The 22,676-nt window shown below is 45.5% G+C and overlaps 1 protein-coding gene across 2 annotated transcripts in view; it reads left to right on the top strand.

Moving 5' to 3' along the window:
• Positions 1–19,489, top strand: part of TOMM20 (translocase of outer mitochondrial membrane 20) — a 51,157-nt gene extending 31,668 nt beyond the window's left edge. Inside the window, exons 6-7 of one of the 2 annotated variants that reach the window (XR_003573202.1) lie at positions 17,494–17,676; positions 19,201–19,489. The gene's annotated coding sequence lies outside the window, so the exon portion shown is untranslated. Of the gene's footprint in view, positions 1–7,671; positions 7,756–7,853; positions 7,952–17,493; positions 17,677–19,200 lie in introns of those variants that run through there. The other variant, XR_003573203.1, reaches the window with a different exon arrangement.
• Positions 19,490–22,676: the final 3,187 nt, after the last annotated feature.

Here is a 22,676-nt window from a genome sequence, read left to right as displayed (position 1 = left end):
TCCTGATCAGCAAAGGCAGGTAGATTGGGTCACTGGCAAAAGCCTGAGGCACAAGCTTGCATGGTATGGGCCATGTCTGTGCTCATCAACCAGGCTTGGGCAGGAGCTGTGCTTTGCTTTATGGCTGAGTAGTAACATCGGCCATGATAGGACAGATAAACCCTCTTGCCCTCCAAAACCATGTGGCCCTATTGCAAACAGTCGTACTCCATGCTAACTCCTGGGCTGTGCTTGGGAACAGTTTTGGAGAGCATGGTTGGCTTGGGCCAAAACTGAAGCGGGGACTGCACTAAGATCTGGAAGGATGGGTGGTTGAGCTCCCCTACTCATGCCCTGATTCACTGGCTTGATTTTCTGCTCTAGATGCTGCCAGTCTGGCTGGTGTCAGACAAGTTACCTAATGCGTGATATAAGGAAGAGAAGACTCTTCTAGCTTCATTTCTAGCCTTTGATCCTTCATGCCCTCTCTCACATGGGGATAAGAGTGTATCCTTACCTATAGAGAAAAGGAGACTGCCAGATTTGGATATATTGGGAAAGTGGGGTGTAGTTAAAGTCTAAATTCACTGCAGTGGTTTATAGAAATTTGATTCACTGAAGAGTTGGGTCTGTGGTATATTCCTGCCACGAAGATGGTATTCCCCATTCACAGACATATGGTAATTTTGTCCATGCTTATTATGCAGTTACAGAAATGCATTAGCATTAAAGTATGTGGGCTAAAAGCAGTCAGTTGCGTTCTATATTCTCCTCCTTCCAGCCTTTGTCTTGACTTTAGGTTGCAGATTAGAAAGGACAGCTGAGGATCTGGGTCCTCCCAAGCAGTCTATACATAGTCAAGGAGTCCCAGATATTTGATAGACTATACGTGATGTTTCTTTCTGAGCACACAACACGTTTCCTTACTTCAGCAGTCTCCGAGGCTTGATTTGAGTGGAAGATAGGACAGGGTGCTTGCTGAGAAGTGCATATGCAGGTCTTATGAAACAGTGAGTGTGTCTGCATGTGCATGCATTAAAATAACAGGGCAGAGGTGACTGCCATATATTATTTACCTGCTGGCTCAGATTTATCTGCCTGCCTTAGGGACTCCTGGCTCTTATCTCTCAGATTTTGTTCCTAGGAAACATTTCAGTTTGAAGAACTGTGTTTGCGGATGCTCTCCAATGGCTAGAGGGGCTGAGTTTAAACTGAAATAATTTAAACTGAAATAATTTAACCTGAAATCACATGTCCCACCCAGTTTATCTTAGGTGTGCCAATATTTGTTTGCTTTTGGGTGCCTCTGGATTTCCCTTCTCCCTGGGTCAGCTGCAGAAGCATTTTTCTTATTGATGTCAAGTAGGTGGTAGTGGTGAGGGCAGGCCTTATTTGTGGCTAGTGGCCAGCTAACAATGGATACTGACAAAAATGTAGAAAAAGATAGGAAAAAAGGAATGGATAGTGTAATTACACCAGATAAGGATCATGACACTATGTGTGATATACACACATTTGAAACCTACATGCATAAACACATAAAACATTCACGGTGTGGAATTGGGTTCTTTCACAGAGCAGCTACAATTACATAAAGAAACTAAAAAGGATTTTTTCATTCTGTTGTGCTGGCAGTCAGAGCCTCCTCTCTGGCTGCACCTGGGAGAAGAGTGTGTTAAGTGTGAGCAGAATAAATGATCCGTTCATAAGCAGCATGGCAGACACCTGTGTAGCACCTCACTGCAGCACCTTCCTGTGCTGCCTGCGTGTCAGGCATCCTGACTAGTCAAAAGCAGACCTAATTACAGTAGATCTTCAGCAAGATCCCCAGAGGTGCCTGTTGGAAAAATGCACCTACATGTTCCAGGTAGATCTTTCCTCAGTGCTGTTCAAATCTTGCTCTCTTCACTTGGACAAATGCAGACCTGGATTTGCACATTGCAGGGCGGTTGCACTTCTGAGCAGGAGCCATTTTGCAAATGAGGAAGAAGCAGCACCTACCCTGTTCCTGAGCCACTCTCTCCCTCCAGGGGTTCAAGAAACCCAGAAAGCAAGCCCCAAAGCTTTCTCCTTTTCCACTGTGACACAACAGAACAAAACAGGCTTGCCTTTGAAGTAGTAACAGGACAGGCTTTGCAACATTCTTACAAGGGTGAATTTAGATGCCAGAGAGTGGAATTTCCAAATGCATTTCCCTTCCTACACCTTTTCTTTTTCATCTCCATAAATCTGTGTCAGTTTTTAAAGAACCTATTTTGGGGGGGAGAAAAAGGGGACAGAACAAGTGATGAGCTATTCAGAGCTAAAAGGAGAGATTCATGCTGCCAGAGGTAAGACTGTAGAAAAATGTGTCAGCATAGCAGATGATAGTTCTCCTCTCTTAATGCCTCTCCTGAAGCATCAAGGTCTATGTGTTTCTGAAAAGAGCTGTGCATCTCAGAGGTAGTCTATGAACTGCATGTTGAAATGGTTGCCATGGCAGTGACTGAGTATAAGTTAGAGAGCGTGATTAGCCAGAGCTGGCCTAAATAGCTAAAGGGAAGGAAAAAAAGAAAGAAAGGGATAAAAAAAAAAAAAAAGCTGAGGACTTTCTGTTATTTCTAATACAGATCCATGAGCATTAGACTGTGCCAGGACGAAGAAGCAGTGCTGATGGAGAGGATCTTCCAGGAGCATGCTCCACACCACAGCCCTGGCAGCACAAGCTGCCAGGGGACCTTCTTTCCCCTAACAATGTGCCAGTGCAGCAGCTGCACCTCAGTGAAGGGCGATTAGCAGTCCTGTTAGTGTAGATTTGGTGAAAAGGTACTTCTCCAGAGTTGGAGGCGAGGCCAGGGCTCTGCTTGTGCTTCAGCAACCCAAAGAGCACAGTCACAGCACTCTCCTGGCTGTTGTGGGTTCTAGCCACATTGGAAATGTGGGAGACTGGCCTGCAGAGAGGTTGCAAGGCTTGCCCCAAGTGACACAGAAGGCTGCTAGCCTGGGTGGGGTGTTCATTGGCAAAATCTCTATCCCTAGAGCCATTCCAGTTCTTATAGCCCACTAACCCACATCTGCTTGAAGCATGCCTGTGAAAGGTATCCCGTCTTCATTTGGAGCCTGTGAATTAGAGAACACAGCCCTTCTTGTTAATTCACTGCAGTAGCTCATTAAAAAAATAATTGTACCTTATATCTAATTTAAATGTGTATGATATTAACATTCAGCCTCTGGTGCATGCTGTGTTATTCTCTGCTATATTAAAAAAAAAAAATCCCTTCCAAAGATCCTGTGGGTTTTTGCAGGGAAGGTTTCTTATGCACTAGAGTCACTTTCAAGCTTGTTTTTGAAGAAGTGAAAAAGCAGAATTCTTTCTCTCAAAGGATTTTTCTTTTAGATCTTCTCAGAGAAGAGTGGAAGAGTGGAAGACTAAGGTAAAAATGTCTCAATACCAGGTCTGGATAGAGAAGCATCCTCTCTAGGAGCTGTTCAGTGCCACATTAGGGGGACCAGATGCCCAGTGTAAAATCAATAAAAGACATTTATGCAAGCAGAGAGCATGCAGGTAGCTGTTTGCAGGAGCAGAACGTGTTAGCCTGATTTTCTTCTCTTATAGCTTTCTAAAATAGAGAAGTTTAATTTACATTAGCCTGAAGTGGTTCTGCTCTTAGTCCTTTGAGTGAGATAAGATATGAATCTACTTAAGCCAATCCATAACATATGACCACTTATGATGGGTATTCTTCTCGCCTCATGTCCTAAGGGATCTGTAGGTTCCTCCTTCAAGAGGAGTAGAAACCAGCAGTACTTACTGTGGTTAATAGGCATCTGTTTTGGCTGGCAGAGCTGGGATGGGAGAGGTCAGATCATATGGCCTGCAGTTTAGGAGGAAGAAAAGGAAAACCCACAAGACACCTATTTGCCCTGCAATCAGGTTGGCTTTTGCTGTTACTTGCATGAGTCTCTTCCACTTCTTGTATCTCCTAAATCCTTATCATCCAGGTTTGAGAGCTAGGACTATCTTTTTTGGCACCAAGTCAACGATACGTATTTTAGCACCAGCAGCCGTTCATATTTTACATTACTGTTCCTCTCTGGTCCTTTCAAGCAATAATCATAAATATCAGCTTTCATTCCTAGAGTGCCTTTCATCCCAAGGGCTCCCAAAGTACTTTCCAAACTTAACAAGTTTATTGTAGAGTACTCCTTTAGAAAGGGTGAAACTTGTTTCCCGTTAAATCCTGATTTGGGGAAGAAAAACACTGAATTATGTCTTCAGTACATCAGAGAGCCTTTGGGGCTGTTATTTACTGTATGTGTTCCCTTATCAAAAAAGTTTGCTTCTTGCTCCTCCATCCCCTTATCTCCTGAGCTTAATCCAGCAGTGCTCAGTTACCTGGGGAAGAAGAGTGCCACTATGAGAGACGATCATCCCCTATGACCTGAGGAAGTGCTTTTTTTCTGGCATCATATTGCTGTTCTCAACAGTTTCTTCTGAAAACTCCTTTTCCATCCAGTCTATTTTCTCTTTATTGGGGCAAATGTCCTAGGGCAGAGTTGAATGTCTTGTGACCTTAGCCAGAGAGGTCAACATCCACAGCTGGGCTATGCTACAGATCATGTGAGAAGCTGTAGTCCTCTTCAGGACAAAGTCAGCTGGCCTAATTTAAGTCACATTCCCCTGCTATCAAAGCAAAGCCAGTTGCTTTGCACTGAAATGAATCACGACCTTTGAAATGGTCCTTTATTTGGCTCATCTGTGGGAGAAATAATCCAGAAGAAAAGACTGTTACTGGTAATTTCTAAACTGAAGGATTTGTTTCCTAATGAATCATATGATTAATTTTAGGGCAGCCTGAATCTGACCAGTGTCAATTTATTTTCATTGCTTTCAGGAGGACTTGGGATGGTGGGACCTGTCCATCTCGTGATGCACGGAGCTTTTTTTCCATGCTGCCATGTGGGAAAGTGGTCTCTTCTCTGCTTGGGTGAGAGAAGCCCGGGTCAGACATACAAACCCTCATTGCTTTTCTGAGGACATACCAAGAGTCTGTGGTAGAAGTGGGAAAAAAAGTCCTATCTCTGGTTCAGTGCTTCAACCACACAAACATAGTTTATCAATATAGATAGCTTTAGATGAAAGATACATCAAAGCATATTTTTGGCTTCTGCCTTCAGAAGTAGCACTAAATCTCCTGGGGGAATGCAAGAAGTGAGATATGATCCAAGCATCAAAATCCCCATCTTCTTACTGTCTCTCCTCCTCTCTCACACTGGTTGGGTTCACAAGGAAGCCCTTTCTTGAGGTTGTTGTGTCATCTATTCCCATCAGTAGATTTTGGTTCAGAAATGCATTCTTGCTCTTTTCCAACAAAATGCTGCCTGTTTCAACACTAACTCTGAAGATCTGTAAGTTGGCAAAGGATCCAAAAAGAATCATGAACCAGCAGTCACTGTTTACATTGGCCACCTTGTGTAAATGCTGATATTAGCATTTCTGAAAGGATTCATTCATCACTGAAAAGAGGTTTGTACCTGTGAATAAGAGCTTGCCTGGGAGGGCCTGTGTGCTTCCTCTCCTCTATCAACAAAGCTTACCAACACTAGAGATGGTTTTGCAGTGGATGTTAATGCATACCTATTATTTCAGGATGAGAATTTTTAGCCACTGAAAATATTCCATGCCTATTTCGGATGGTGTAATGAAATCATCAGTAAAATTAAAGAAATATCTTACCTATTTTCATGTGTCATATTTGTTTGTCTGTTTGTTTGTTTATTTGGGGAGCCAAATATATATATTTAGAGTGTCACATTTATTTGTTTATTTGGAGAGCCGAATATATATATTTAGAGTGTCTCTCTTGGGCCTTTTTTTTTAAACTAAAATCCTGGGATACAATGTCAAGTGGTTAGATCTCGTGTCATGTAAAATCAAGTCAACCTGCACTAGGAAGAACAATGGCTGAGTAAAACATTCTGCTAGTTCCAAACTATGATGTCTTCTGGGGATGTCAGTGAAATAAACCCACTTTTATGAAGTGTGAACCTTTAAGTTTTCCTTACCTCCTGCTGTTTGTCACACTTGTTGCAATTTGTCTTAAATTAGCTGATTTCACACCAAAGTTCATGGTGCTGTTTTGTTTAAAAAAAGAGGTTGGTACATTCTGCACTGGCCCAGCTGGCATGCCATGAGCTACGGCTCAGAGATGGAAAAGGGCCCCTGCATGGACTGCAGCCAGTGTTTGTTCCATCCTCATACTGCAGGTCAGGGTCTCTAAGCAGTGATGGACACCTAACAACAGCATTTGTGAGGGAGACAAAAACGTCCAGTCTCTGTGGGATGGCTACATTTTGACTAGGATTGCTTGGGATTCTGCAGGATGAAAATCAAACTCTATTTCAGGTATGTCACTGTGTTATAACATCTAATGTGACATTTTTCTTTTAACTTTTAGACTGCTTCACTTCTCAGCTGGAAGCAGCTGAGGGCTACTTGAGACTGTTCCTGGACACTCACACAGCTCCTGGCACAGTACGGTGTCAGTTCTGGCAGGAGACAGGCCATTGCTGCAATTTGAATGCCCATTTTTAAAAAAAAAAAAAAAAGGAAGTCTGGAAGGTAACCTGCTTGCAAGTGCCCTTTTCATGCAAAAGGTGATGCTTTGTGAGCACTGTGATTGTAAAGCAGAGGAAGAAAGCAAGTGTGAATGAAATGAAACACCAAGGACCAACCCGCTGCCTTCCACGGGAAGTTCTGTGGGAGGGCCGTGAGTCTCAGAGACTCCTCTGGTGGAGTTTCTTCTCAGCCCTTGAAATTGTCAGGCAGGGGAGGCTGGGCCAGTGACAGATGAGGAACCATGAGGGTCATCCCTGCACCCAGAGAGGTAACACTCACTGCCTCACCCGGGCTGTGGTGTCAGCATGCAGGTCTATTGCATGCAGGGAGCAGAAATAACACCAGGGATCTCAGGATCCCTGGTAACAGGGACAGTGATGGACATAAGCAATTTTGTTGTAAACGATTCGAGAAGAAATGCCTGGTCTGCAACAGGCAAACACTTCTCTGCACAGAACCAGAAAAATTTCCCTTCCATCTGGGGCAGATTGCCAGCAGTCTCAAATGCTGTCCTCACAGTATTACTTCCAAAGATGAAACAAGGGATTATGGACACTGCTACTGGGGCAGGTAATCTTTAAATATAGCTGCAAATTGCGTGGTTTAATGCTAACAAACCTTAATGGTGAGGAAGACAAGACAGGTAGAAGCACTCATATAGTATAATGTGATGGCTGATATAAATGTGAGTCATTCTAGCCAGGGGCTCTAGTATAGGAAGTCAAATAAAAGATATAAAAACAAATCCAGGGTTTTTTTTCCTTCCTGATGAAGGTCACTGCCAGGAATAGCACGAGATATAATTAATGGAGGAAGAAATGTTCCCCCTCAACTTAAAAGTATTGTCTTGCTTTACAGTTTTGTTCTCTTTGGACTCCCGTAACAAACACCAGCGAACACGCAGGTCCTTTCTCCCTGAAGCCGCTGACGGATGTCCCACCCAGGGTAGTGAATGCAAGGGAGCATGTGTGCAGTGCTTACGGAGTCTATTAAGTCCTGCTCCCTGGCAGTCCACCCACCGGGTGATGCACTGAATGGGCCTGCGAGACTGAATGGGGCTCTACGTAACGGCAGCCAATTTTCCTGGTCAACAGGGAGGCACGGTGCCAAGGCTGTGTGTGGGAGCCTGCTGCCGGGAGGGTTTCACCCCTTTTCCTCTGTTCCTGAGCCCTGGGGAGGTGAGTTATCTTTTCAGACCTGGCACAGGTCCTGCTCCCTCAGTTCCTATGCTTCATATGGAAGGACATGGATGACACAACGACCACTGCTCCTACAGTGGCATGGATTGTTCTCTGCTCATCCCACAGAGACTTGGGATGCTCTGGGATGCTTGTTTGCTCCCTGTGACCAGCACTACACTTACACATGTTCAAGGGCAAGGGGAAGCCACACTTGTCTGTGTGTGGAGTGTGCATGCAACACTACCTGGGGCAGGAGTGTTTCACAGTGCCGCCCATCTGCTGTGCAGGAGTGCTGTGCTACAGTCTAATTCCCTGTGAGTGGGGACAGGTGAGGAAAGGAGCAAGAGCCTCTCCTTCATGTCACCACCCTACGGGCTGGAAACCAGGCAGCTCCAGGGAGCTGAGGGGCTGCTGATCCCTGGGACTCTGCTTTGTTTTCTTCCAGAAGGCTGTAGCAGGGAGAAATGCTGGTGGAAAGCTCTGAGCTTTGCACTGCTGACTAAAATCTCCTACACGTGACTCTGTCCCATCTGCCACGAAGGACTGTTCATGTTTTCCGTTCTTGACTCCATGTGGCTGCTCTGAACATCCCAGGTTATCTGTGCACAAACCAGCTGCCTTTCCTACTGCTTGGCTCTCAATAGCTGACCAGGCCTTCATCGCTGCTCAGCACCCATGCCAGGGTCACTAAGGCAGTTAGCACAGAGTGAAGATACATTTATTTTTGGAGGACTTTTCTTTTGGGAGCCCAGTGGGTAAGAGTTCAGATCTTCCCTCTCTCAGGAGGTTCCTGAGACTTTCAGAGGTAGGAGCACTGCAGAAGTCCTGAGTATCCTGGAGCTCCCATATAGCACAGGAAAAAACCTATTATAGGGAAGCTGCTAATAGCAGGGGTAAGCTCTTACCCACATTTTCCACTGGTGTCACAGACTCTGGACAATCAGCTTGTTTCAGACAGGTTCCCAAACTGCTTTTTGGTGTTTATCCAAAACAAGCCTGTGCATTGACATTTCCTATCCCAAAACTGCCTAACCGAATTAAAGGAATGAAACCAGTTGCACAGATGCTGCTCCATTATGCTTCTATAACTGGAGTGGGGCCAGAACACAACCCCAGCTCGACCCCCTCTTCTTCCCCAAAAAGAGCCATTTGAGGACACTGAAGCTCAGTCCGGATCTAACTTTCACAGCCAACCCCTTTCTGTGTAGTGAGTAAAATCCTAATGCAGTTCAGAAATGTGGCTACATGTAACTGTGGGGCATTTGACCGGTAAGATTCATAATGCTGTTCAGTTTGGAGTATTTGGGTTACAAAAATCCATCCCATCAGGATGGTCTGTCACTTGGATGTCTTCATGTTGACCTAAAGTTTGGCCCTCTTGTTTTGCATGCTTTTTCGCTTTCCAAGGCATGTCTGTTGCTCTTCTAGCCATCTCCTTATGGTTATGAGACTTGGGGCCACACATTCTCTTATCTGGGATTTTCACAGCTGCTGCTCTTTGAAATGGTTGCAAGAGGTGCTGAGTTGGATGGGATGACCTGTTGCTCTCAGGTTTATTTCTTTAGAGCATCTCTAACTGTAAGATATCTCTAAGACTGTAAGATATATAATTAAAATACTTCTAGATTACCAAGCCTTGTCTTGTCAAACTTCTTGTTATGACTCCTTGTGAATGTGACATTTGTGAGCTGTTTTACCACAGCTTTTAATCATTTTTTGGTGAGAAAAGAAGTTACATAATTCGAGCTTTTCCTTCTTCCTTCTCTTTTTTGCACTCTAATTTACCATGTTTGCAGATAGATCGTGCCTATGTCAGCAGCTGGTGCGGTGCAGCAGGAAGCAGATCCACAGAGGTGGCTGTTTTGTGCCAAGGACTTGATATGTCAGGGGATTTACACCAGACTGCCTCAGTTCTGGTTCCCAGGGACCAGACACTCATCAGAGGTTGGAGTGCAGGAGTTATGCTTCTGGGGTCCATCTCCTGGTTTCCTTTCACTCAAAGGGAATCCAGTTAAAAAATTGCTCCCTGACATAAACCAAAATATGGCAAGTGGGACAAACAAGGCATGTACCTCATGAACTCACTCCTGATGCAAACTAAAGCAAGGACATAGAAAGACCTGTCAAGAGACCAAGGCCAGAGACGTCACTTGAGGTCCCACATGCTTTGTATGTGTGGCAAATGGGTCAGTTCTTTGGTTAGTGATACAGCTGTTTTTCTTGGCTGAGCAGCTCTCTTACTCTTTTTTTGGATATAGCTGCTAATCTATTCTTCTGTCCTCGTACACTTCCCCAACCTTCCCTTTTGCCAAACCCTCACTAAGCATATACATATATATATGTGTGTGTGTGTAGGCAGTCATGTCTGCTGCTGGGATTTCCTCCCAAACAATACCTGTTGTGCTGGCCACAGCGGTTCTCTTGGTTCCCATGCTCAGAGCAGTTTGAGTTTCCTGCTGGCTCAGCAGCAAGACTTTCAGGGCTTTTTATACTTATTCTTCTCTGGGAGCCAAGCGGAGGAGCGCAGTTTGCCTGTGAATAGTGAGCTGGCTGGGCAGGCAGCAGGAAGCTTGCATACTAAACCGTGTGAACTTTGAGGAGGGGAGGAAGGAGGCTGGGGGCTGCTGGCTGGGCTTCACGAGGCGTTTGCTGCAGCTCTCTGCCTTGTAAACTCATCATCTCAGCACAGGGATGCTCTTCGCCAAAGGAACAATAATATCTGTAAAATGGGAGTGGAAAGAAGCGAGAGAGAGGAAAATGGAATTATATAGAAAACAGGAGGAGGGATTGGAAAGTGGAGAAGAGTGAGGAGGCTTGGGTTTTAATTATTCACATGAAAACTTGTGCATGGGTTCCTTGCACATAGAGATGCCACTGTACTGCTGGGCTCGTGGGCCCTCTTGTTCACCACCCCCTTGTTGCCCTGACAGTGGTCACACCAACTTCTTTGGGTAGGGGCAGCTTTTCTGTATTTCTCAGACAAAATCAAAAGCACAGGAATTAAAGCATACTTCTCTCTTCCCCCCAGCATACCCCTTCTACTCCTTTCCGTTGCTGTCAGCAAAAATTAATAAATAAGCAGGTTCCCATTCACAAGGACCAGGAATCATGGCGTGTCTATGGAAGAGTGGTTTGAAGAGCAGCACTGTGAAACACCAGTGCCTGCTTGTCAGTCACAGGCAAAACCATCCCTGGAACAGGGAGAGAGGTGTTTTGTCAGCTGCTGTGGCTCTGCTGCGGATGCAAGCACGCTGAGGGCATTCTTGGGAAAGAGTGGGAGGTGAGAAGGGAAGGGGAGGGGAGGGGATTATGTATCTGCATAATCAAATGGGGAATAGGTTGTGCCTGTGCTTTGAAAATGGAGTGACAGAGGATCACACTGATGCTTCCTGAGCAAGAGTGGCCTGATATGGGTATGGTGCCATGATGCCTGCTGGTGGGATGGCCCTGTGCAGAGAGAGAGAGAGCGCCTTTGTGTGTGTGTGATGTAGAGGTGGAAATGCTCAGCAGAGTGACCGACTGGGAGAGGAGGCGAGGCAAGGCTCCATTAGTTTGTGCCGCAGCCTCATCGTGAAGTGATGAGACCTTCCTGACCTGCTCCGAAATAACAAGAACCCACAGCTTTCCCTTTGTTTCAGAGCACCCTTCACTGAGGGTGCCCACTACTCTAGGCTCTAAATAATCCACAAATGCACAATAAATCCGAAAAGCTGGGGCCCTTGCTCCCCTACCCAGCTCAGCAGCACTCTGTGTCTGGCTCCCAACTGAGCACTGAGCAATGCAACAGGTATATTTGTCACCTGCATCCCCATGGTGCCCCTGCAGAATGAGTAGCCTTCCCCAGAGGCCTGTGAGTGCTGGGAAAATGGGGAGATACATTCCCAGGTCCCAGAGTGGGCTCATGGAGAGCCAGTAGAGATCCTGGGGGAGAGTCACCTACCAAGCTCATTTAGCTCTGCCCAGGCAGCTTGTGGCAGAGCACCTGCACCTCCAAAGGATGCAAACTCTTCACCATGGTCTTCTTAAAAAGTACAAAAGCAGTCACAAAATCGGGGAAATTACCATGAAATTCATGCATTTTCTGTTTATCTCCCCTCTTGACTCAGCAGAGGATCAGTTTAAATTACACGTACCTGATGACCTTGGTGCTGCTGTCTGTTTTTAAGGTTGTCCATTTAAGACCAAATATTTAGTGGCTTGTAAACCCCTGAAAACGTTATCTGTCTACTGCTTAGCTGTTTTTTTCTGTTCTGAGTATCTGTCTCAGGCTGAATACATCTGGGAAGCTTCAGCAAAAAATGTTTTTACTTGCTTACAAGAAAGAGATGAGAGAAACAATTTTTTTCTCTTCATATTCAAACACATTCTTGAAGTGAGCTGTTGAGAAACTGTAGCACTTTCTGCCTCTGAAGAAGAGGCTTGAAATTTGGCAGATATCAGGAATGTACCTTTGGTTGTTTTTCATGGGGGGAAAAAAATAAGTTGAACTGAGAAACCTTAGGAAATAAAAAAAAGTCTCAGATCTCAGACACTCAATAGAAACTTCTTAAGAGTTAGAATTTGAATTTCTGAAGACATTGCTCAGTGGAAACTTGTTCAAGTCTAGTGGCTACATCACAGATGATGGTGTGGCCGGCACAGAGCAGCCTCCTGCTGCAGGTGCAGAGCAGCAGCTCTTTGACCTTGTTTTTCTGTGCTGGCAGGGTCACTGTAGTGCTGGAGATACTCTTGGATGTGCTGCTTTGCCTATACTTAAATAAACACTCAGCAAGGCTGATGCTGACTAGGGCTGGACCTGGCCGAGGGAGGAAGAGAAGGAGAGAGGGAGACCTACTGCAGCACAAGAGCTGAGGACACCCTACCTGGAGAGAGGAACTAATGACACGTGTGGAGGTAGACATGGGAGCAGTACCAAAGCAGAAGACAGGCTGAAAGGACCAAGAGAGGCAGGAGGAGCCAGATTTGGGAATTTATCTCCTCACCAGATCATACGTCCTGCAGAACCTGGGACACAGCAAACCCAGGGATTTCTGCAGCACAGTAGTCGTCTGTTGTTAGCAAATATTTGAGGAAGCTATGGGCACAGGCTGCGAATGAGTTCTGCCTGCTCCCTCAGCAGAGGTTGTTGTGCTATCAGTATTCCCAGTTATTCTTCTTTTCCAGCATGATGGAATTAACAGCTGAGAATAAGAGCCAGTTCTGCCAGTGAGTCATGAGGTAGACAGTATGATGCCACATGATGGGATTCCTGCATTTTTATTTCGGTTTGCCATATGCAAATCAAGGAAATGACACAAACCCGACGTAGATCGAAAGCATGGGAAGCTTGTAGGGTCAAGCACTGGGCACTTAGAAATGCTTGATTTAACACTGTCCTTGCCACCTGAGTCCCATCTGCACAGGCATCACGATAGGGCTGCTTTTAGCTACAGGATCAAACGCATATGTAAATATTTGTTTTTCCCTGCAACAACTCTACCTCTTTTAATGCCCAGGGCAGACAGTTCCCGGCGAGGGAGTGGAGGCTGTATGGGGAAAGGTCCTTGTCCTGTATGGGGAAAGGTCCTTGTCTGCCTAATTGCAGCTGTGCAGGATAAGAGGATCGCTGCTTCACCTTCAGGCCACAGCAGACTCCAGCCGTCGGCATTGGGGATGGTAGGCAGCACCTGTGTCCCTGGCCTGCAGCAAGGCCAAAACAGATGGAGTCCTCAGTTAAATTATCTACCAAACTCAAACAAACCCCCATGAGGCAGGTGCAGAGTGAAGCTTTGTATAATTTGTAACTTGACCGCAGATCGGAAAACTTAGGACCCTTGGGAAGGCACATCCCCCTTCCCTGGCTCTATCAGTACCAGCCTCTGAAGACAGACATGTTTAATCTCTTGATTTGAACAGAGCAAGCTAACATATATCTTCCTTATCTTATTCTAGGAGGCAGTTGAATTATTTTAGCTAAAAATTACCAAAAGAGTCTGCCTGAGGCAGACATTCAGCATGGTATATTTCAGCTCAACCGAGCCATCATTAATGGGAACAGTTAAACAAATGCAGACAGTGCTCACAGGGGGAAATGAGAAACTTTGCCTCTGTGGATGGCCACACCATGTGTACATGAGCACATGAAATCCTGCCACTACACATCCTGTTAGCTGATTGCTACAGGCAAATACCTGAGCTTGTAATGTGGCATTTGCAGGCTCCAGGGATGGACTGGCCATTTTACAGAGTCACTGGACACTTTGTGTTTTGCTGTTGAATCAAATGTATTTTAGTGATGGTAAAGCGTGAGAGAAACGCTTTGGTTTTCTGTTTCCCTGCAGGAGGTGGAGGTGCAGGGGGACGGTAATGCTGGCCCTGCTGGTGCGCAGCATGTGTGGCAGGTTGCTTTGCAGAAGGATGTTGCCATAGTGCCTCTGAGCAGTCCTGGGTGCTCACCTGATAATCTCTACACCAACGGAGGTTTTGGTAGGGGGTTGAAGGGGCTGTGAAGGTCAACATCAGGGGGTTAGCAGCTCTTAAGGCCAGTCTGCATTTTCCCTTTCTGCAGGAAGACTTATTTTCCTTTCTTGTTACGCTTTGTCTAGAACTGTGTAAACACTCTCTCCTTGATGTTGACACCTTCAAATGATTTTATCTTCTTCTTAGGGATTTACTTATCCAAACTGTACTATTTAGTTATTTAATCTTCCCTTTAGTTACTTGATTGTTGTTCATTGTTGAATTCTTTCCAGTATGATGTCTCCTTGACACACGAGTGCCTGCAGTTGCTTTCTCTGTTCAGAGGATGGCTCAGGCCCAGCAGCACCCTGCAGCGAGAAGCCAGCTCCCTTCACCTCTATGATACAATGTTCTTCACCTCTCTGCAGGTCAAAGTCAGTCTAAGTTCATTTTATAAACCAGCATCTAGTTTGCTACTGCTTCTTATCCATTTGTTAGGCCCCTTTTGGCATCTGCCATGGGTTATTTTTCTGAATGTTTCCTGGCATTGCCCATGTCCTAGGCAGGAGCTGTTAGATGCTGTTTTCCGTCCCAATCTCCCGTTTCAGAAACATTTTTTGGTGAGTTTGAAATCATAACTAGAAACTGAAGCTCATGCACTCGTCCTCATTGCTGCATCCAAAATGACCGTTTTAAAAAAGGAAAAAAAAATGGTTTACATTTTCATAGTTCTTCAGCTTGGGAAATGATTCCTCTCCATTCACAGCCACACTGGACACTCCCTGTGGTCTGAGCAGGCTGATAGTTTGGTTATATGGAAAGGGAGTGGCATTAAAATGGTGAGCAAGGCTCCTCTGGGTAAGTTCAGCCCTCTATTATTCTCAGCACTAATGCATTCTGCTGAAACTCATGCAGAGGTTTTAAGAGCTGGTTATTTGGACAGGTAAAAGCTTTAGAATGGTATATGTACTCTGTTTGCACAGGTGACATTTCATTTTTATATTCAATGTACATTAGGACATGAAGAGACCCAATTTCAACCTAATCTGCAAATGACACCTAAGCCCAACCTGTGAAACATGCGCTACCTGAAGAGCATTTACTAGGATGTCTAAGCAGATTTCATCTTTCTTATGAAACCTTTTTGACTATTTCTTCTCTGCAGGCATTAGAATTGAAAATAGGATGGGGTTTGTACCTAACCTCATAAACAGGGAAAGGAGGGAACAAAAGGTCTTTGTCAGCGTAGCTCCCCAGTGCCATTGCGTTAAACCACAGTGAGCCGGAAGCTTCTCCAAAGCTGTGGAGCCAAATGTCCCACTCTGTCTGCCTGTGGGTCATGAGTTATTTTTTCTGCATTTGAGATCTGAACTCTTCAAAACTTTGTCTTGTATGGATAAACAAAAGCTTGCTACAGCCTATGGAGAGACCTGGAAACCATTAGGTGCAGAAACATCACAGTACTCCCAAAATTAATGCAGACTTCTTTTTAACTGAAAATAATATATACTTTTAAAGGGCAGAACATGGAAATTACATTCACAATGGTCACTATCAGGAGCTGCTGGCAGTTTGTCTGAACAGAAAAGTCCTTTTCTTGGAGATTTCTACTACCCCTCAGGCTTCCGTCCATTTTGATGTTGTTACTTGCAGTGTTTAAGCATCATTAAGTTTAAATGCATGAATTTTCTTTGGCTATTCAACCCCAACCACTTTTGGGAAGGAATTGGCCAGAATCCCTGAACCTAAAATAATCAAACGTCTGTCTTCCCATTAAAAAAGCTGCCATTTATCTGACAAGCAGTGAAAAATGGAATAGGTAGCTCAGTATAAGCATCACTTGAGAAACCTGTTGTTGCAAAACCAGGCAATTGGCTTGCACATAACCAGATGATACCTTTGCCAATACCCAGGTAGTTACATGGCATGTCAGTATATTTGGGTTCTTAACACGCTTTACTTTTATTTTCAGTCTCTTGATTTCTATCACCCTCTTTAGAAATACTCCAGCCACAACTTGTAACCTTTACAGGCTCATCCAAGGAGCATGGCCTTTCAGACACTCCTTTTGAGAATATTTATTGTGCTTTGGGAGAAGTTGTCTTTGTTTTGACATTGTTCTGGGCATGAGAAATAAAAATTAAAATGGAGATGGTGGCCAGCACAAAGAACCAAACAACATAGTTTTAATGAATTTCCATACGTGCTAATCCACCCTCCCCTGCAGGAAAAACAACTCTCAGATGAGTGAAGCATATGGCACAGAAGATGGAGTGCCAATGCCAAGTTTGTCTTTGCCTTAGCAGAACTCTGCAAAATGCTGAAGTTGCAGATCTTCTAAACGTACTCATTGAAAGAAAGGGGAAGGCCTGTTCCTAATGCCTTTTTAGTTGGGATTGAGCACTCTCACTGTTGAAATCCTCATGTGGTAGGAAATTATTGTGGGTGCAGTGCTACCTAAAATGTTCAAACTACCTGCCATGGAGAGCAGTGCACGTTGCAGCAGCAAAGAAAACCCATCAATGAGGTGGCCTAAATATTTGAGAAGGATCTGAAGCCTGCAGTAACCTGCCTTCTGTATGCACGTGGGCTAACTAGCTGTGACGACTGCCCTTTTGGCAAGCAGGCATACCTGCTGCTGTGTGGTTAGACACCCCGTTCCTGGCCATGGTTTATTATCCAGTTGGTGTTTATGTTGCTGGGAATATTTGAGGACATGATTGTATTTGAGCTGTCCAGAAGTGAGGCATTCAGTATAAGTCCCTTCATCATGAGTTGTTCTATAGTGAGTAGAGAGACAGTCATCCCACCCCCCCATGGGATTTTATCCTAAAATAGGTGTGGAGTGTTGTGAAAGAATGCCTCTCTCCAGAAGTTCAGAGAAAACCTTCAATGCCAGCTAAGCCTGTGTCCAGCCATTACAGGTCTGTCTACTCCCAGCTTAGCCCCATCAAGTGAGGCTGTGGGAGGACACGCTGCTGATGGGTCCTGATGTGGCACAGGTAAATGGAATGTCACCACTAACCTGCTCTGCTCTCTTCTGAAGGATGTAGGATGCTGGAGGAACTTCAAGTAGCTGTCAGCAGTACACCTCTCCACGGTTGGGTAACAGCTAAAGACGAGTGTCTAAATTAAGAAGTTAAGCATCTAAAGCCTTTATTGAACCCACCTCTGTGGGGACTGAAGCTGAGCAGACTTACATGTCAGGAAAAAATCTCCTGCTGTTTTACTTTAATCTTTCAGACAGCTATGGAAAGGTTTGTGTTGTATACTCTTACATTTGTGTTTCTTCTATAGGTACTCTCAGACCCAGGAGATGAGGCCATTGTTTCACCTGAACACATGCCACGGGGATACACCATGGATTGGGTGAGGGATGCTGCTCTCCCAGGACCTCTTGCAGCACTTTGTCTCGGAGATGTTTCATAAGGCAGGGATGAATTCCCCACCTTTGGCCCCATGTGTCGCCTCCCACAGTGAGTAAGCAATGCCTCTCTTTCCAGAAAGTAGAAGATACCTGACACAGTGATGAAATTAATGGGCCAAGGAGCTCTTTTGTTTAAATGAATGCTGGGAGACGCAGAAGTAGACTTGATTTTTCACATGGTTAATGTTCCCAATCCTCTTTTTAGTCCTCTCGTGGCAACTGTGTACTTTGCAGCTCAAAGTCACATGAATCTCTGCTCAGCAGAAATGTAAATGTTTTGATAAAACTGTTCTTAACAAGTTTAATTCATTTAATCAGCTTGATTAACTGCAGAGCTTTATCGTCTTTAATTGGGAAGGATTTGCTATAAATTAACATTTTTTGTAATTTTATGAAGAATGTGGCAGTGTGCAGGATCTTGCTGCCTTGGCGGTGGCACAGGAGGTGCCTGTCTCTGTGCCAGCTGTTCCCCTGCAGCTTCACATGTTTTAGAGCCCTGGAGACCTTTGGGTGCTGAGTCTGCCCACAAGGCCAGGCAGATGCTGGTCGAGGGGCAGGATGGACTTGCAGTTGGAAGTGTCTCAACAGATACTATTTCTTTTCTCTTGTGTTTGTATCTCCTAGATGATTAATCATCCCTTTCAGTAAAAATGCAGCATGCCTCTTCTTCCGACAAGTCCCACAGAAAGCAAGCACGGTTGTCCACAACAGCCCTCTCCTTGTTTTGGTTCATAACCAGACTCAGCCTGCACTGACATTTCAAAGGCTGGCTGAACAAAGTCCCCAGGTTTATGAGTAGAAAAAGGAAAAAAAGGGATGATAAGAAGATCTCATCTTGGGTGCACATCCCGACTGGTCTTTCCTGTCTTCTATTTAATGTGGCAGACTGACAGGCTGTAAAATATGTCCAGCTGGAAAGAAGATAATTTTGGTTTACTCTGTCCAGTCTCATTTTTCAGAACTTAATGTCCAGTTGTGTGAAACCTCACAGGCCCTGGAGGCATAGTATTAATTTTTTTTGAATAGGAGGTTTATTGTCCACATTACGTTTTTCTGTGCCTTTTGCTCAGTGTCTCAGACTAGACAAACAAAGGAGAGATTGGAAACAAGTGAACTATCCCCTTAAATTTAGAGTCTGCCCAAAGCCGTGGAGCAGGCAGAGCATCGACACAGTGTCTGCTCCGGTGGGTTTGCTCTTTGCTCGGCAAAGCCTGTTCTCCCTCGCACTGCCGTGCTGCAGAGCCGCCGTGCAGCAGGTCCCAGGGGCCTTCCCGTCAAAGTGCACGGGCAGAAAAACATGGTAACGCATCTCTCCTCAGACAGCTTTGCACTTTTGCTCCCTGTCTGACTCTGATTTGGAATAGTCCCTGAGAAAACAGTGTATTTCACAAGAAAGGAAGGTTTTTCATCCTTTCCTAGAACTTCCATGGTCCTTCTGCGTGCATGGCTCTCACAGGCCAGTGTGGTGCAAGAGGAGGTATTTCTAACAGCAAACAACCCAGTTCCTCTTTCACCTTTGACATTTCTACACTTTGACATTTGACGCTTTTTTTGCCTTTTTTCTTTTTTTTCCACAGACTAAACATTCGCATGTCATATCCTGTTCAAGGAGTTGTTTCAATGGATGCGCTGCCAACAAAGACACTTGGGTTTTGATGGCTGATCCTTTGCAATTGTAACGGCATTTAATGAAAGGTCTTGTCGTTGGAAGGACAAAATATCCTTTATCCAGCTTCAACTTTTGAAAGAAACACCGCAAGTATTTTTGGATTGGATGTGAAATCTTGTGTAAATTCTGTAATACCAAGGGGGAAAATGTGCCCTTTCCTTATTAACAAACTATATATCAAAACAAGAGTGCTTAAAGCCTAAATGATTTTATACACAATGAATTCATCAGAGTTTTACATCCCCAGTAAGGGGAGTACTTAAATACAGAAGAAACGTGCAAAAATAATTTAGATATGAAACTAAAGAAATATTTGTGTATTTGGTTGGTTTCTTTTTAAAATTAGATTTAGCTTTTCTTTTCAATTCCTCTTCTCTGAAGTTGTTTGCACTTTGAGGCTGTGCATCCTGAGCCCCGGAGGGCTCTGGCAGGAACAAGCAGGGACACAGGAGCCCTGAATGACTTCTCATAAAGGCAGAGATTCAGAGCTGTCCTTCAAAGTTATTTCAGTTTATGGTGCAGCTGCTGCAGCATATGTTGAAGGCCACAGCTTACTGGTTCAGTCAGAGGAAGTGGCGAAAACCTCCATCAGTGTTCAGGATGCAGCATGGTTTGGATGGCTTGGAAAAAGAAAGTTTTGTTGCCTGTTACTGGATACAAGGGCAAAGCAGCTACGTGTCGCTGATTACCTCCTGGGAGAAGTACCAGGTGACTGATGACTTTTTAATTGCTTTTTCATTGTGCTGTGTGAACTGCACATGGGGATGGGCTGCACTAGAGGCTGTTGCATCACAGATCGTGCTTTCAGCAGAGCTTTAAAAAAAACAAAAACGAAAGTAAACAGTGTTATTTTCAGCCTGAACAGTGAGCAAATTCTCAGTATCTAAATGAGAGCCCTTGAAGTAAGCTCCAGGTGCTGCAGGAAGTGGTGGAGGTGACTCAGTAAATGTCACACTTCTCTCCAAGTCAGTTCTGAAGCAGTGTCCAGAAATAACATTTCATAGGCATCTGGCAGTTTGAGATGGCCCTGCTTTTTCATGGAATTCCACACTAGTGCTACCTGGCACCTTCAGGATTTTACACCCCCTTTTTTTGCCACAAATATTGGCCTTTGTCTTCCTCTCTTTTTTCTTCACTCTAAAGACAGAGATATGACAAGTCCTGCAGGTCTCTCAAGAGAGAGAGTTGGCCTTAGCCATGCTGTCAACTGCCCCAGCTAGCAGAGAGGGACAACACTCCTGGAGCCTGGCTGTGGCTGCTTGTGCCTGGGAGAGAGCTCCAAGGAGGGGCAGAGTGGCAGCACGCAGCAAGCTGCACCTCATGCTGGCAGTGAAATCACTGTGGAGCCCCTTGCCTTAGCATGAACTGTCACCTCCTGCTTTCACAATGATGGGGTTTCATATCCTTTCTGGAGCTGCCTGGGCTGCAGGCCAGCCTGCCCAACCGTCTTCTCCCAGAGGAGGCTGGGGCTGAGCTGGATGCCCCAGCTGGACCACCTCCACCCCTTGTGCAGGTCTTTGCTCAGCTGTGGGTTGAGGAGCACCTCCCTCTGTCACCACAGCCTGTGGGAGCACAGTGTGGGCTGGGAGTGGAAATGGGGATGACATGGGATGGCAGGGAAAACTTTGTCCTGTCCCATGGGATCCCAGTGTGCACAGGCAGGGGCTGTCTGTGCCCACCCTCCTCTGCAGGATTGGTAAGCATGTTGTTCTAAGCATATTTCCCGTCCTTCCCCTTCTCAGCCAGTGCCCTCTGTGCCTGTGCCTTGTGTCAGGATGCCTTGTCCACCTAAGTTGCTCATACAAGTCCCTTAGCATTTGGTAAGAATGGCAACGAGGCTCTTCCACTTCCCTGCCCAGGGCAGATGGATGAGCTGGAAGTGCCTGTGTTACTGGCTCAGTTCAGGCTGGGGATGCCCTTTTGAGCGAACGTCCTGGTTGCTCCCACACACTCCACTTCTGTTCACCTTGTGGAGTGACCTCGCAATACATAGGCTGGGTTTCTGGCGGAGGAGACTAAACTGGAAAATGCTCCCCAGAAACACCCTGTCTGCCTCACACCTCAGTTCATTGAGCCAAACTGCAGCTCGTCTGACGCAACCCCTCTTAAAATGTGTGCTACATGGGTGTAATATCCTCAGTCCCAAGTCCTTTGCCCTACAGATCTGCTCCTGTTGGACTGCATGACTCTGTCTCACAGCCTCAACCCTTGGGACTGCTGCTGAGGTAAGGGAGCAAACCTGAGCTCTCTCAGTAGTGGCCACAGCCCAACCTTTTTGGGACGTTATAGATTAAAACTGGCCCCAGACAACTCTGACACACCAAAGTGTCAACCACAGCAGTTCAGCAGTGTTGGCAGAAGCCCACAGTGCCTGGACAAGGCAGATAGGTGGGATGGGAACCACTACAACTGCCCCAGGGCGAGTCCTTGGGGTCTTTGTCTTCAGTTCTCTGCTGCAAATGGGAGTCACTACATTTCTGTACCTGACTGGGGTATGATGGGGGTCAGAGGGATCTTCTTGTCCTTGGAGGACCCAGGGGCACTACAGTGAGGGGCACTACAGAAGCACTTTGGTGGCAGCACCCCCTCAGCCATGTCACCACGCCATGCCTGTGATCCCCAGACTGGAGGCAGAGGTGCAGGAGGCTAGACAAAAGGCACAGACATCATGGGACAGATTTTGTTTCTAAACACTCAAACATCACAGGTGGTGGGGTTTTTGTCTGCATGTCATTTTAGCCCAGTAAGTACAGAAAATGGGGACTACTTTGCTTCTCACTTACACTGAGGGGATTGTGTGTGTCCTCATTATGCACTGTGTTTTCTAGCACAGAAAGCAAGTTTTCAGGGCTTCTGATATTCTGCTTCAAAAATTCCTACCTTTTTTTTTTTTTACTTAGATGAAGGAACTCTTTGGAGAATGATGTCACCTGAACCTCAAATACTCAGAAGTTTTTGATCATGAGTTTTGGATGGCTTCAGGGTCAGGCTTGCTGATTTACAAAGCGGATACACACACACACTTCAAAATGTGTAAAATATGGAAGCAATTTGTGTATGCTTGGGAGAGATGCTCACAGGCTTGAAGTTTTGGGGTTTTTTTGCTGCGTCTTTACAATTTCTGAGTCTCTGGGGACTTTTGCTGTTCTTTTCAAGCAGACACAAATGGCTTACGCGGAGCACGAGGCCTGGCCCTTTTGAGTGTGGGAGTAGGTAGCTCTGAGAAGTGATCAGCCCTAAAAACAGCTTCTTGTGCAGACCCTTCTCAGTTTTCCCTGGGAAGGAGCCAGCACAGAGCACCCTGTCTGCTTCTGAGAGCCCATCCGAGACCACGGCCTTACGATCTCCAAACTGTTGCAATACCAGGGTCGCACTTGTACCCTT

The sequence above is a fragment of the Empidonax traillii genome, unplaced genomic scaffold (assembly GCF_003031625.1).
Source record: "Empidonax traillii isolate 1590-97213 ecotype Southwest subspecies unplaced genomic scaffold, ASM303162v1 scaffold773:size403244, whole genome shotgun sequence".
Lineage (NCBI taxonomy): Eukaryota > Metazoa > Chordata > Aves > Passeriformes > Tyrannidae > Empidonax > Empidonax traillii.
This window is presented reverse-complemented; position numbering and strand designations above follow the sequence as displayed.